We start from the raw sequence: 11,227 nt of genomic DNA, 5'->3' as shown, positions 1-11,227 counted from the left end.
CCCTCCCTCCCTGCCTGCCTCTGCTCTTCCCTCCCTCCCTCCCTCTCTCTGAGATAGCAGACAAGAGAGAAACTGGAGCGGCTTGCCCTGAGAAGCGTGCTTGTGTGTGTGGATTGGCAGGATCCCGTGGGTTCCTCGTCCATCAATGCAGTGTTCTTGGAGGGAAATGCAATGTTGGAGCAGGGGTTAAGCTGGACCAGGAAGGTGGCTGGACGCTCAGAGAGGCTGGGATCCTGGTTTAGCCAAAGGCTGGAATCACAGGAATGTTTCACCGGGGTCTGCTCTGAGAATTCCCAGACCCCCATGGATTTTAGAATTTCCCAGCCTTTCCTCCTTCACCTTCGCACTCTCTTACTTCCTCCTGAGATGGCTCCCGATCTGCGAGAGACATTTGAGAGAAGCTATTTATTAACAGATATGAAGAAATGGATTCTGCACTTGATTATTTAGCCATGATTTATCAATGATGATGGATTGGAAAGCGGTGTAAGTAACAGTTATATTCCTGTAGTTAGATGGTCTGTCTTAGTTGCTCTTTTCTTTTTTGCTTTAGCTTTTCCGGTGAATTTCCTTTTGAGAAAAGTGAAGAATAAAATGTATCAAGTATAGAGAAGTTAGAAGTTAGGAGGGTCCAGCTTATATGAGCTTTCTTCTTGTTCAGTCGACTTGCAGAATACGTCAGCTATATCAAGTGAGACACGCAAACTGCCCACAGAGAATCTACAAACATCCCCCAGAGGGTGAGGCTAAAATGGGAAATAAATGAACCAGGGATTTGAACTGACAATCATTGCTATAATCAGACTTGTTCAGAGGTGCTAAAAAAATTGACATTGGCTCATTTTAGAATCAAAGACGAAATTGACATGTGCTGTCTTCACAGGATCATAAAAATGAAGTTAGCCTGTGGCTCTCAGAATAGCTTCTTTCTGGCTACATAAATGTGAGATGGATTTTTTCCCCCCTAATGTTAATTGTTGACTGTATTTACCTTCCATTTCAGCTTTTCTTGAGACAGAACCCCTCCCAGTCTGGAACGTAATGTCTGGTCACCCTGTGGCTGTATGACATTGGCAATTTGAAAGGCACTCACTACCAGTCAATGCCAGTCAGAAGATATTCCATTTTTCTGTGCCAGGGCTTGATTTAAGCACTTAACTCCCAGTATTTGGGGTGGGAAGGTGGGAACAACAAGTAAGTTTAAGACCAAAACCCATCCATTTCACAGGACAGAGTAACAGCTCTCTAGAAGATTAGAAATGGAAATTAAAGAAGATGATTTGCTTTTTCTTCAGGATTTGTAACGAGGCTAGTTTTGTATAGAAAGAGTAACTTAAACTTTCTTGATTTAAGAAAACAGCATTTTAAAGGAAACTTTTAAGATCATAAACCACTTAGGTAAGAACATCAAAACAGATTGCTAACATTTTTATGACCAGTTGAAACTTTTTCTCTTGGAGTCTATACAGTAGTGTTATTACAAATATGTCTGGCTTAAAACTTGCTTAGTTATTTGGAAGAGGGGTTTCTACCAGGGACACTGTAAAGAGCTTTTCTGAGTGATCTTTTGCCTTTCTCATCCATCACATCCACACTGTAGCCCTTGCCCCTGCCTGTCTCCCAGCGCCCATCCTGCCTCTGAGTCTTGGAACCTCATGAAAGACCTTTCTAAAGATTCCCTTTAGCATGCCCTGCCCAGCTCTGGACAGAGGAAGTACTGTAATGCAACACACAAGGCTGCCAAATTTGGAATTGAATGAGCTCAGTTGATTCCTGAATATTAAATCAGTTCTATGAGCCATTGAATGAGATCATATCTTGTAAACCTGACCCAGAGTGTTGCTAACTTTATTAACGGGCATTTTGCAGCCTCAAGGGCTGCAGTACTGGGCACCTGAGGGGATCGGCCTAAAACCAAAGGAAATCCTCCCACTCTTCTCGGATTCCTGCTGGCCACATATACCTAGGGCCACGCCTTTTAAAATGTGTCCTTTGTTATCAAGGGAAATCTGAGACAGAAAACACATGTTGGCAGCGTCACGTGAGTGCCTCTGCACATGAAGGGGTAGTATCACAGGGGAAATGCTTTCGATCTGGTGCTGTTTTGTTTGGGTTTCTTGTTTATAAGGATTCTGGCAGGCTTGTGCATCTGGAAGAGGTTTGGGGTAGGGGGAGACTGAAAAAACCTAAAGCAAAACCTGAAGGGAAAAGGAAAATCATTGAAAAGCAAGGTCAGACTCGAAATGGAATAGCTCTCTTACCCCAATTCCAGTTCTCATCCTTAGTTTTAGTTTCCTGTTAAAGCAGACACTGATCATTGCCTTCCTGGGCTTGTAGAAATCGATTCTTTCCCACTGCTTTTAGATTTTGAGCAAAGGAGGGGCAATTTCTCCAGAAACAGAAAAGCCAATAAGAAACCATCTTCTGCGTTTCTGTTCCCTTAGGGCCAGCAGCTCTGTCCCATCCCCATGTCCCCCTCCTGCCTTCCTCCTCTCTGCCAGTCCAGGCTCTCTGCACCTCAGAAGTGTCCCCCTTGAATATCACCTGTATCCTGTTAAAAGGACCTGCTGCCGAGGGCAGGGTTTTCGGGGCGGGTGGAGAGAGCTTTATAGTGGTGAGTGAGCAAGGGGGCTAGTAACGCTGACACCTGCAAAGAGTCTTTGAGAGAGGCGGCTGATTGGCATCAGTAAAACTGCTGAGCAATTAAAAACAAAACAAAACAAAAAACCTGGAAGTCAAGGTGAAAGAAGAGAAAGGGAAGGAGCTGTTGTCTCTGAGGAGTCAGGCAAAGTTCTGTTAAGTGCCCAGAAGGTCTAAATTGATAACGCCAGATGGCTAAGATCAGCTTGAACTGATCCCTACCTTGCAGATGGAGCTGAGCCTTCACTGTGGCCATGGGGTTCTGCTGCAAAGCTTTGCTGAGGACACACTGTCTGTCCTCTCTCTCTGCTCGGCTCCCCCATTCTCTAACTCTAGGTCCCCATCTTCCATGGCCACGGCTTCTGCTTTACAAGTGGAAGCTAAGGAAGATTCTAAAACCACCTCCTCACCATCACTACGGGAAAAAACTTCTGTTAGGGTCCTCATCGCTCTTCTCCTGGATCTAGTTTGTGCTCTTGCACTGATTAAGACTTAGCTCTTGCACCGTCTTAATGTCTTAAGACTTAGCTAATGCACTGATTAAGACTTAGCTTTATACCTGATGCTTCTCTTCAGGAACTTGCTCCTCTCCTGTCTCGCCTGTACTGCAGGGGGTGTTCACCTCTGTGGTGCGTTTCGCTGCAGAACCATGACCCCTTCATATACCGTGCCCATCCTTAACCTCCCCTGCCCACCCAAGGCCTGGGAGAGACTGCAGGGGAGAAATGTGTCTATAATAAATGTGGTAAAGAAAGCTGTCTGGTGAAAGCTGTCTCTGCAAGCTTTCCTGGTGCCAGGAAGGAGCTGCCTTCTCTCGCTGCCTTCCGAGTCCTCGGAAGACCCACTCTTAGTTTACATCTGCCTTCAGTAGAACCCACAGTTACTCTGTACATCTGAGCCCTTGGCCGGTAAATTGCTCAGCTTCTCTAAACTTCTGTTCTTTGCACCAATAAAATGCATGCACAACTTATCTCATCAGGTTTTGTGAGAATTAAATGAAGACACGTGGTACTTAGCGTGGCGTCTGGTCACGTCCTTGAGAGAATGCTGTCCTCACGTTTTGCTGTCAGCTGTGGGCCTGTCGGTCAGACGTTTTCAATAGAGTTCCCATGACCTAAGTGATGGGGATGTTGAGGAAGACAGTATGATAGAACATAAAGAGAAGTGGGCAAGAGTCAAGACCTGGGTGTTTTCATTCCAGCTCTGTTAGTAATCGCTGTGTAAACTCGAGGATGTTATCACCCCTTCCCATCACTCTGGCCCTACTGACACTCTTCCCTGTCCCTAAACAGGTTGCTCCGTTGCTCACCACACCTCAATTCATGCTGCTTCAGGCAGCCGCCGTCCTCCCCTCCTACTCTTGGCTAATTCCTTTCTTCTCTTCTTCTATGAGATCTGCCCTGATCCTTCATGCCAGGTCAGGACCCCCGACTCTGTGCAGTTCCCAGGCACCCGTGGACGAGGCTTCACCCCCCTCCACCCCCTTGCAGCCCTGTCATTGCCTGGAGAGGGACGCTGCTGCCTGAAGCTCCTCGTTTGGTGTCGAGACCATGTCGCTGCTTGATAAACACTTGCAGAGTGGATGCGCAAGTGAAAGGATGAGTGAAGGGTCCTGCTGCCTCCATGGCTGGTCTTGAGGGAAGAAAAAAAAATGAAAGAATGTATGTGAAAGGCTTTGATGAGTAGAGATGGCATTCGGCTTTAGGTTTGTAGGAGGCACAGTGTACCTTGAGTACCAGTGTTTCAAGTTGGTCTCTCAGATCCTAGGATTCCTAAGTTTTAGTGACACAAAACAGTGTTCTTTTTTGTACTGTCCTCGTAGTACGGGACCCATTCTTTGTCTAGAAACAGGACGGGCTTTATGTAGGCCAGAGGCTCTGATGTTTGAGACTGTGAGCAACCAGGCTTCTCATTCCACAGGGAGAGATAAGGCTCTGAAAGCCCCTGGCCCCTGGGGGCAGCCCAGTGTGGCTTCACTCTCCTGGGCATGAATAGCGGGTGGTGGCAGGTCCCCGCCAGAGAGGATGCAGGAGGGGTTCTCAGAGCAGAGGCGGGGAGAGAGAGGAAGAAAAGGGCCCTCAGCATGAAAAATCCACATCACTTATTTTATCAGCTTCATCACTGAGGCAGCTCAGGCAAGGAAGGAGTAGGGACTTTGGAGCCTGACAAACTTGAGTTTGGATTCCAGCCTTACCGGCGGGACTTTGCTGTATTTCTTGAGCCCTCTCGCCGAAGGTTACAGTTTCCCATAGCAGTGCTTGAACTCTGGCCCAGCATGAAGCAGCTCTGCCTTACTGTTAGGTCTGTTTCTTCTTCAGAATTTTTTTTTTTTTTTTTGGCAGGAAGAAAAGAAAGCATGTTTAACAGAAATAGTTATTCTTAACGACCAGTCCTGATGCAGAGCCATAAGATGGCTAGAGGTGATGAGATCATGTCCATAAGTGTGCTTTGTTAACAGACAACTCTACAGAGATGTATATATTCATACTATGTGTGTGTACACACACACACACACACACACACACACGTACATATATCTGTGGAAAAGCCCCACTGCAGCTGCCTTTGCCATTAGACTGAGTGCACTGTGGGTCTATTATTCACCTTCACCTCTTCAGGTCCAGCCCAGGAGTTGTGCAAGCTCATTTTTCACTTTCCGCTGACCCTCGATGTCTCCACAAATGAGCCACTGGCTGTATCTTGGTGCTGGGCTGGAGATGTAGGGTGAAGTAATGAGCCTGCAGGCCTCCCTACACCTATTGGCTATTCTAGAGGGAAATTGAGGAATACTGCAAAGCCACAAATCTGAGCTGTCAGCTCATAAATATGTAAGCTCCTCGCTTAGGTAATAAGCTCCTTGACAGCCAAAACTGTCATTTGCACATGCTCGTCAGCTGAACACAAAGTTCCAGTTGCCAGACTGTCCCTGGATACTGAGGACTAAAAGCTGGCGAGTGGAGAGTGGGGAGGGGGAGCTGGGCTGATGGCTCTTTAAAGGTCTCTGGCTGCTCTCCAAGGCTGCTGGCTTTGCTCCCCACCCCACCATGGGTGGGGGGTAGGGAGCTTTCTCCCTTGGTATTTTGATTACTAAATGTGGGCGAGAATTTTACAGTGCGGCACTTGAGATAGGAAGAGGGTTAAATATATAAATGGTGACAGGAAAAAACAGTGCCCAGCATTTAGCTTTTGGCAACAATGACTAAATCTGTCCAAATTTCAAACTCTTGTATTTGTGTTTAAAACTCTACTAGGAGTTTTGATGGAGAAGGCAATGGCACCCCACTCCAGTACTCTTGCCTGGAAAATCCCATGGACAGAGGAGCCTGGTGGGCTGCAGTCCACGGGGTCGCTAAGAGTCGGACACGACTGAGTGACTTCACTTTCACTTTTCACTTTCATGCATTGGAGAAGGAAATGGCAACCCACTCTAGTGTTTTTGCCTGGAGAGTCCCAGGGATGGGGGAACCTGGTGGGCTGCCATCTATGGGGTCGCACAGAGTCGGACACGACTGAAGCAACTTAGCAGCAGCAGCTGCAGGAGTTTTGATAAAAAATCAGCAGTTTATGATATGTATATCTAATTTTAAAATATAGACCTGCAGGTCAGATTCAGGGCAGGAAGCAGATATTTGGTGCACAAACATTTATCAAGCACCTAATATGTTACAAGCAGTTTGTAAGTTTGGGGGATTCAAAAGTGTATTAAGGAGAGATGTGCTTAAAACACAAATTAATTCTAGTGTAATACACTATGATAAGCCACAAAATAGCTCTACTGACAAAATATTATCGGAACATGTGGAAGAAAAGGATAAATTCTCCTTTGGGTGGTAGGAAAGGAGTGCCAGGCATTAGAGCTGGGTCTAGAAGGATGAGTAGGGAAGGTGGCAGGGAGGGGAGGGCATTTTAGATAGGAATTGGCTTAAGTTTCTATTTATACACAGAAGCATGAAAGTGTGTGGGTGTTATGAATTTATCTTCATATTGCACAATTAGAACAAAATCGTTTTTGAATTCTCAAAATAGGCAGTGATTACTAATGTGTGTGTGCGTGCTTAGTCACTCAGTCATGTCCAACTCTTTGCAACCCTCTTGGTGTAGCCTGCCAGGCTCCTCTGTCCATGGGGATTCTCCAGGCAAGAATACTGGAGTGGGTTGCCATGCCCTCCTCCTGGGGATCTTCCTGACCAGGGATCGAACCTGTGTCTCTTATGTCTCCTGCATTGGCAGGCGGGTTCTTTATTACTAGCTCCACCTGGTAAGCCCACTTTTACTAAAGGTATAATGTCCCAAGTTCATGATAGTGGAAAAGGTACTAATGAGCCTTCTAAGGGTAGAGTAAGGTTTTAGATGCTTTTAATAGTAAGTCAAAATGTCAGAGTGGTTGCCTCTGCTGCTGATGCTAAGTCGCTTCAGTTGTGTCCGACTGTGCAACCCCATAGACGGCAGCCCACCAGGCTCCCCCATCCCTGGGATTCTCCAGGCAAGAACACTGGAGTGGGTTGCCATTTCCTTTTCCAATGCATGAAAGTGTAAAGTGAAAGTGAAGTTGCTCAGTCGTGTCCGACTCCTAGCGACCCCGTGGACTGCAGCCTACCAGGCTCCTCCATCCATGGGATTTTCCAGGCAAGAGTACTGGAGTGGGGTGCCATTACCTTCTCTGTCAGAGTGGTTACAGAAGCATTTTTGCCTAGGGAGAGCCCTTAGGGATCAGGTGTTCTGTTGGCTTTTGACTCTTTGAAGAACGGCGTTTTGGATAAGGAAACTGTGCCAGGTGTCTGGGAGCAGAGTTAGTGAGAAGCATCGCACTCTCACATACTCACTTTTGGGTCCACATGTGCATTCATTCTTTCATCTACAAATGTTCCTAACGCCCTTGCCACATGGAGACTAAGTATTGGGATAAGATACTGGCTGTACCCTCCAGGAGCTTACAGCTTTGTAAGGGCATAAGACGTGGATGTAAAGAATATGTAATGGGAAATTATTTTTAAAATAAAATGAAAGGGAGTTATTAAAATTCAGAAGATGGAAAACTATTTCCTAGTAAAATGGACGACTGCGTCCTGATAGAGAATTCGCTGTATTAACGCACTTATATAGTCACAGTTGCTTTATTTAAGAAGTTTTGAGCATCCAATAAGTGGGGAAAGTTGTTTGACTTAGCCATATTTTTATTCTGGGGAAATGTAGAGCAGGATTAAAATTGAATTGTTGAACTGTCATTTGTTGACAGCCTAATAAGAACATATTGTTCAAGTATAAGAACATTACTGATTTAATTACCTTGAAAATATGATTGTGACAAATATCTATTTTTCTAAAAAAAAATCAAAGATTCATCAGTTAATTAACGATAAATGTGCACAGTATCTAAAGACATCTCTCATCAGAACTACCCCAAGGATAAGTCAAGGAAATGTGGGCTTTGAGCCCCCTCTGGAGGAAAGAGGAAGAGCCCTCCCTGACTGGTCTGGGAGCAAATGGTTTCTTTTCTAAAGGTCAGAAATGGAAAAAAGAATCATCAAATGACTTTTGGAATGAACCTTCTGAAACAGAAGTCTACGACTTTTAACCCATGGAGAACCCAGTGCGGATATTTGCTTCAACAGGCAACTTCAAAAACATCCCTCCCCCAAAGGCTTGCTACAGCAAACGCTGGGCACAGACTAATAATGAGCACAATAATTATATTAGTTTTATGAACATAATAGCCAACAAAATCCCATAACACAAAGTGTTTTATGGATTACTATCATTTAAGGAGATAGCAAAATGTAAAAACAATCCCTCCCAAAGAGTTTTTATTCATTTCTGCATTCTACTAGTGTTTATTGAGTACTTGAGTACCTGTGGATGTACCAGGCACCATTCTTGGTGAGAAATGAAGTAAACAAAAGCCTTGCATGAAACTTACATGGGAGCAGGAGATAATAAGCACCAGCTCTGATCATATGCCTTTCCTTAGGGAACACAGCACAATGAGTGAGGCTGTGGGTATAGAGTCAGACTGACAAAGATACTGGTGAATCTGGGAATTCTTGGGTTAGATTGTGCCAAACTCTTTAAAAAGATTTAGATGGAATCTTATTTTAGTTCTCCTAAAAATAAAATAACCACCTTTCCCACAGATGATGAAGAACCTGTTAATATAAATGGACAGGCTTGGTTTATATTTAGAAATTTAATTTCTGAAGAACCTCTGGGCTAGAGGAACCCTTAAATGTAAATTGCCTCCAGCTCAACAGATGTTTCCAAAGTCTTCTATTGGGAAGCATGTGAGGACCATAGGGTTGTTTCTATTAGAAAGACAGGCAGCCAGACTTTCTTCTTCAGTGTCATTGATAAGTGCAAGTCACTCAGTTATGTCTGACTCTTTGCAACCCCATGGAGTATACAGTCCTTGGAATTCTCCAGGCCAGAATACTGGAGTGGGCAGCCATTCCCTTCTCCAGGGAATCTTCCCAACCCAGGGATTGAATCCAGGTGTCCTGCATGGCAGGTGAATTCTTACCAACTGAGCCACCAGGGAAGCCCAAGAATACTGGAGTAGGTAGCCTATCCCTTCTCTAGCAGATCTTCCCGACCCAAGAATTGAACTGGGGTCTCCTGCATTCTTTTTTTTTTTTTTTTTACCAGCTTAGCTACCAGGGAAACCCATGTCCTTGATCTGGGGCCGACTCCATCCATTCATCCATCTATCCATCCATGTCTATGAAGTGCTCACTATGTTGAGGCAATGCTGAGAACGTACTTGCAGGAAAGACAGATATGACTCCTGACGTTATGGAACGTTTAGTATTGGAAGGAAGACACAGTCACGGTCAGTTTTAAGAAGCAGTACCGGCAAGTCACACTTTTGGTCCGTTCCTCATCGTGACCAGGGACCACACTGGCAGGTGCCTGGCAGGTGTGAAAGCGTAGCAGTCAGGTTCTATCAGTCTCTGTGCAGCAGAGACAACTCATTTCCTGTACATGAAGGAAAATGATACTGTCTACACCCAAGTTAACTCGTGGGCCAGTTTAAACAACCGTGTTAGTTTGCTTAAGAGCATTTTGATTTTGCATATGTATTGATTTTTGTAAGTGCTCCGGGACACTGCCTGATGAGTGAGGATGAAAACTGGTTATCCTACACAGTCATTCTGGAATGAGGACTCCTTGTCAGAGGAGCAACTACCAAATAATTGCCTCCAGCACATAAAAGCTGCAGACACATGGTTGATGTAAGAATCTAGTTTCAACTGGTGGTTTTCAGGCCAAAGCACCTGCATCAGCAGAGACTTCCCTGACATCTGATTTAAGGTTGTAGAAGACCCCAATTTATTTACTGACATTTTCTGATCTTTTCTGACCTTTCTTTGCTATAAATGCCACCTCCACTACCCACCCCACCCCCACCAACAGCACAACCAGAATTCTCATTCACGATGCCCAGGACTTGAACACATCAGATTCAATATCATAGAGTCAGTTGCAATAAGCCCTGGTGAGCCATGTTCAGAGTTGACCCAGAATGGCTTAACAGGGCTTAAAGGAAAGGCATCTCTTTTACCTTTCTTCTTATGATTATATTTTAAGAAGCTTATGGGAAAGAATCTCTGAAAAGAAACATTTAGGATATAGGTTTCATATTAATATTTTATTATAACAATAATTGTAGCAAACAAACATTTACTGGGTATGTACTATGTATCAGGAACTGTTCTAAGACATCTGTTCGTTTAAATCTCATGACAACCCCACACAGTGGCCATCCTGTTTTGCAGCTGAGGAAACTGTGGCATGGAAAGGGTAAGGAACTCAACAAAGGTCACAGAGCTGTGCGTGTCAGACAGAAGATCTGAACCCAGAGCACTTGGCTCCACAATCTGTAAACTCCAGGCTGTTTCTCCTTTCTGCCTCTTGAGGGAACTCTGAAACACTGGAGTACTTAAAGGTAAATCATTGTTTGCTGGAGCATGTATTGAATCACACGGCTTCATTTACAGAGCTCTTCTCTCCACCCAGAGACTCCTTGAGCCCTGCTGAAATCATAGGCATGGAAGAGGCTGGAATGTTCTATTCTAGATCCCAACCCAGGGATCAAACGTGGGTCTCCTGCTTTGCAGGCAGATTCTTTACCTACTGAGATACCAGGGAAGTCCCAGATTTAACAGAGCATTGATCATCTAATAATCTAAAATTACAGATAGCACCTTACCAGTTTTGGCCCACCTAACTAACTTTAAAAGAACTACAAGAATTGATCAATGCAATATTGTTACATAGTGCATTAGGTAGGAGTTCCTTTTAGCAGCCTTGATAAAAATGTGTGAAAAATCACCTAGAAGATCAATAAATAGCAGAATAGTCATATATAACACTAAGAATTTATACCCTAAGTGATTTTAAGTGACTTACAAAATTATGTATTTATAAAATAAATTAGATCCATACACATGTATACATATTGTGTGTGTGTGTGTATGTGTGTGTGTATATATATATATAGAGAGAGAGAGAGAGAGAAGTGTGTGAGAGAAAGATACCAGTTCCTGGACCAATTTGATTATTGCTATTGGACATTAACTAGACTTTGGCTAAG

At 44.4% G+C, this 11,227-nt stretch overlaps 1 protein-coding gene across 1 annotated transcript in view; it reads left to right on the top strand.

Moving 5' to 3' along the window:
* Positions 1–11,227, top strand: part of KIF26B (kinesin family member 26B) — a 382,899-nt gene that overhangs the window by 197,608 nt on the left and 174,064 nt on the right. The gene's annotated exons all lie outside the window — the stretch shown is intronic.

This window comes from Bison bison, unplaced genomic scaffold (assembly GCF_000754665.1).
Source record: "Bison bison bison isolate TAMUID 2011002044 unplaced genomic scaffold, Bison_UMD1.0 scf7180017864317, whole genome shotgun sequence".
NCBI classification, from domain to species: Eukaryota; Metazoa; Chordata; class Mammalia; order Artiodactyla; family Bovidae; genus Bison; species Bison bison.
This window is presented reverse-complemented; position numbering and strand designations above follow the sequence as displayed.